The sequence below is a fragment of the Odocoileus virginianus genome, chromosome 17, assembly GCF_023699985.2.
Source record: "Odocoileus virginianus isolate 20LAN1187 ecotype Illinois chromosome 17, Ovbor_1.2, whole genome shotgun sequence".
Taxonomy (NCBI): domain Eukaryota; kingdom Metazoa; phylum Chordata; class Mammalia; order Artiodactyla; family Cervidae; genus Odocoileus; species Odocoileus virginianus.
This window is the reverse complement of record NC_069690.1, coordinates 22,229,927-22,235,169: the sequence shown is the minus strand read 5'-3', so window position 1 is coordinate 22,235,169 and position 5,243 is coordinate 22,229,927.

Here is a 5,243-nt window from a genome sequence, read left to right as displayed (position 1 = left end):
AACCCCACCCTTTAAAATTTTGCAGAATATAACTGTCACTGCACATACACCTGCCTGACTATAAAACCTTTCCCTACTCACCGGGAAGGGGGGGGTCACAGTTCTTGAGGCTCTAGCCTGCTGTGTTCCCCCTTTGCCTGACAAAGTAATAAAGTCACTTCTTTCCTTTTCCTCCATAACTCTGTCTCAATGTTTCTATTTGGCACAGAGAGCCAAGATGTTGGCAGCGGAAATAAGGATTGAGAAGAGATGAATTTCTTCTGACCAAGGTATCTTATGACCTGGGACCCTTGAATTTGGATGGGGAAAAAAATCACATTTTTTATTTTCACTAACCTGTATCTGAAAAATAGCATTTCCTTCAATTATAGGTGTAGGCAACAAATTGCCTTCATTACCAGAGAAAAGAGCTATTTTCAGATCTTTTTATGATTATTGCAATATGTTGAAATATTATTTATATATATCACTACCTCAAAAGTATGAAATTATTAGATCTGCCACTAGATCTCAGTACTTCATGCATTTTTGAGAAAACCCATACGTTACTCTATCATGAGTCTTCTAAAAAAATATTTTAATAATCGTACATCAGTATTTCCCCTCAGGCTGGTGGAAGGAAAGAAGGAAAGAGCTGTGAGACTGAGACCAGGAAGGCTGGGTCTTTGGGGAGGCTGCAGCCGCTCACTGCATCCAGGGACAGAGTCCCAGGTCACCAGGTTGGAATGGAAACAGCTGACAGAGCCACTTCAACCTGTGGGGATCAATGCCTGAGGACCTGGTGGTCCCCCACCCTCACCCCAACAAAAGCCTTCCCCAAACTGTACTTGGGCTTCCCTGATAGCTCAGCATTAAACAATCTACTTGCAACACAGGAGAGGCAGGTTCGATCCCTGAACTGGGAAGATCCCCTGGAGAAGAAAATGGCAACCCACTCCAATATTCTTGCCTGGGAAATCCCATGGACAGAGAAGCCTGGCGAGTTACAGTCCACGGGGTTGCAAGAGTCAGATATGACTTAGTAGCTAAACCCCCACCACCGAACTATACATAATCTATGGGAATGGGAGACTTCCCCAAAACTGAGCTCCAGTTCTAATACAATTGAGTTTGGGAGCTGAAGTCTCTGGCAGCTACAAAGACTTCTCTAGTGACTGAAAGGCATGGCTTCAGTTACAGGACTTCTGTGCACTGTAGACAGGAATGGCACAGAAAAGGTTAATACTTTTTCTAGATCTTCAGATTGGAAGATCTAGCCCAGACTTACTGTGTATACTATAATTTTAAACAAAAAAAGAACTCCCTTTTGTGCTATAGTCATGTATGACAGCTGAATAATTTTTTAAAAAATAGAAGAGAAAAAACAACCTCTAATTGGATTGCTAAGTGCCTTTGCTGGAATTCCTGAATAGGGCCTCTGTTTCAGACTGGGGCTGAAGTATGGCAGCCTGCTTGAGTCCAGGGCTTGGAGAGGCTGTGACCAATCCTGGCCTCCATGTTTGCTGCCTCATGGGTCAGGGGGTCAGACTGGGACCCCAGACATCTTTGCACCAAGTCCAGTTTCCACTGCCTCCATTAGAGTCCACGCGGGCAGCCTCACAGACCAACTCAGCTCTCTGTCTCACCTCCTCCTCCATTTTGAGATGGAGAATGTCTTAACCTTTCTCCCTTCTGAAGATAAATTTTCAACTCATGGAGTGAAAGCAGGACCAAGCCAAAAGCTTCTTCTTCCTTTCTACCTTGTCCACAAATTTCCTCCCCCAAATAGAAGACCCATTTAGGGGTGAGGAGGAGGACTAGACCTTCCCCCTTTAGCTCACACAGAAAGCTTGCTTTTCCCACTCCTGTTTCCTCTCCTCAGGTCTCTTTTACCCTCAATATAACACAACCCCTGCAGGGAGTGGGAAGTAGGACCTGAGGGAAACGTAGAGGTAGTATTCGCACTTTTTATGTTGTTGCTATACCTCATCTTAGTTGTGGCCTGCAGACTCTTAGTTGCAACATGTGGGATCTAGTTCCCAGACCAGAGATTGAAGCCAGGCCCTCTGCATTGGGAGTGTGCAGTCTTAACCACTGGACCAGGGAAGTCCCCAAGTCTTCTGTTGTTCCCTACAACCTGACCCATCCTACAGCTGAGCCTGGTGTGGGAAGGAGAGTCTCAGGCCTCAACTTGCCAAGTTCTGCAACGGAACCAGCTGACGGGTGAGGCAAGCTCTTCCCGCCCCCAGATAGTGTTAGTAGTTTGAAAAGCAACGTCTTCTAAGGTTGAACACCTTAGTTGGAGTTGGGGCAGGACTAGGCGACTGGCTGTAGGTTCCTCCTGCCACACCTCTGTGTCTCAGCAAGTATCAGGGAGGCAAGGTAATGGAGAGGTACGAGACCTGGGTTCTAGGTACCTGCCAATTAAATATCCCTGGTCCATCCAGCTCTCCTCCTCACCTTCAGCTTAGTTTTTCCATTGAAGACAAGTGGGTGAAACTAGATGAACTTTAACATCTTTTCCATCTTTTAATGGTTTCACACATTATCAGCCCATCCCCAAAGACAAGACTCTCTTGGACTTCCCTAGTCCAACAACTGGGTTTGATCCCAGGGAAGGGAATTAGATCCCACATGACACAAGGAAGAATTCCCATGCTATGACTAAAAGATCCTTTGTGTTGCAATTAAGACCTGCTGCTGTTGCTAAGTTGGTTCAGTCGTGTTTGACTCTACACGACCCTATGGACCGTAGCCCGCCAGGCTTTCCCTGAGATTCTCCAGGCAAGAATCCTGGTAGGATTGCCACGCCCTTCTCCAGGGGATCATCCCGACTCAGAAATCAAACCTGTATCTCTTCTGTCTCCTGCATGGGAAGGCAGGTTCTTTACCACTAGCGCCACCTGGGAAGCCCCGAAACTAAGACCTAGTGCAGTCAAAGAATTTTTAAAAAAAGAAGAAAGAAGGAAATCTTTGGGGACTTCCCTCATGGTCCAGTGGTTAGAATTTCATACTTCCCACGCAGGGGGCAGGGTTCAAATCCCTAGTCAGGGAAGTAAGATCCCACATGCTGTGCAGTGAAACAAACAAACAAAAAAGTCTGTCTTACAGGCAAACCAATAGGATCTGTAAAGATAAAGGGCCTACGGTAGGAGGAAGATGGGGCACTGAAACCCACCTAACCCATTCAACTGTTTTGGTCAAGGCAAAACCTCCTCTTAGGAGCTCTGCCCTCTTCTGACAGATGGGTGGTCTTTGAATTAGGAAATGTGGCAGAAGGAGAACAATCAAGGCCTTGGAGAGCTCCAGATGTGCTGAGCTCACAAGCAGGGAAGAAAGGAAGAGAGAAAGCGCCTCATCAGGGACGCAAAAGGAAGCCTGGAGAAGCAGACAGATGTGAAACCGGCAGATTCAATAGAGTGGCTGCTAGGGATGCATTCAGATAAGAAAAGTAGGTGGTAGGATGGCTTGCTTGTTTAGAAGAACAATGTCCCAAGTATAGTCCTGCTGTCAGCAGAGAAAAAATGCTCTATTAGCTAAGCATGGAGTCAGCCTGACCAAGTCTGAAAAAAAAAAGCCATTACTTAGTGATAGACACAGTCTATGAGAAACAGACCGGGAAGGGGCAGGGCAGGGGCTTGCCCTGGTCTCTGAATGGTGAGATGGAAGTGGGTTCCTTTGGTCTCTTTAGGCCTGACATCTTGCTTTCTGGTCTACAGTGCCTGTTGGAGGAGAGATGGGGGGCCCAAGAATTAAATAACCTTGAGAGAACACAGTAGTGACTAGAGGATTTCATCTTTCTCTCTCTTCATTTTTAAAATTTCAAGATATTTGATACAGCCAAAAGAATATATGTTGTGGAGTCATATATGCTAAGTTGCTTCAGGTGTGTCTGACTCTTTGCAACCCTATGGGCTGTAGCCCGTTAGGCTCCTCTCTCCGTGGGATTCTCCAAGCAAGAGCACTGGCATAAGTTGCTATGCCCTCCTCCAGGGGTTCTTCCCGACCCAGGGATAGAACAAATGTCTCTTATGTCTCCTGCATTGGCAGGTAAGTTCTTTACCACTACTGCCACCTGGGAAGCCCATATAGAGTCATATGCATAATAATAAAACAAACACCTGTGAACTCACCACCCAACTTAAGAGCTAGAACACACCACCATTGTTCAAAGCTCTCATTCCCTACCTTGCCCAGAGGGGACCACTAATCTGAATTTATCCTACAATCTTTTTATTTATTTACTTTTGACTGCACTGGTCTTCATGGGCTGCACACGGGCTTTCTCTGGTTGTGGTGGCTTTTCTTGTTGAGGAACACAGGCTCTAGGTCACAGGCTTCAGTAGTTGTGGCACAAGGGCTTAGTTGCCCGAGGCAAGTGGTATCTTCTCAGACCAGGGATCGAACCCATTTCCTCTGCATCAGCAGGCAGGTTCTTAACCACTGGAGCATCAGAGAAGTCCATCCCACAGTCTTTTGCTTTCCTTTATATTTACCCACAAGTAAATCCCCAATGAATTGCATAGTTTTGCTTATTTTTTAATTTAACAAGAATGAATTTTTTCGGTGATGACTGTTTTCATTTATTATGTTTCCAAGACTCATCCTGACGTGTGTACAGTTCACTCGTCTGAAATATGCAGTGTTCCACTGTGTGACTATGCCACAATTAATACGTCCATTCTTTTGTCCAAGGGCATTTGGATTCTTTCAAATTTGTTTTTTTTTTTTTCTCTTTTGGAAATTCTGCTGAGAACATCCTGGAGTTTATGTTTCCTGGAGTTTAAGCATACAACTTTCTATGGAGTATATACCCTGGAGTGAAGTTACTGGGTCAAATTGTTTTTCTGAGTGGTTAACCCCATCTATGTTTCACTCATTAGAGTTTCTGTTGCACTCCATCCCCTCACTGAGGCTCGGAGGTGTTCTCCCACTTTCCCGCAGCATCCCTAAGATCAGTTATCTCTGCTGGTGACCATGGGGCGCTCCCATCTTTCCCAGCCTGAGCCTATGATCCTTTTAAAGCCCCAGTGAATGTGGTGAGATATTTCTGTGTGTCCCTATGCTCCTAGCTGAGTAACACTGAGCACAACAGAGAAAACAACAGGTTAGAGACAGACTGGGGGTCTCAGGGTCTACGTGACCATCAGAATTCCTGGATCATTTCGGAGAGTGAAGGCCGGTGGGTAGATTTGTCAGTTCTGTCCTAATGCAAAGCACACCGGAGCCCTGGGGTAACTGAAGAAGGCTGATTAATTTCGCTC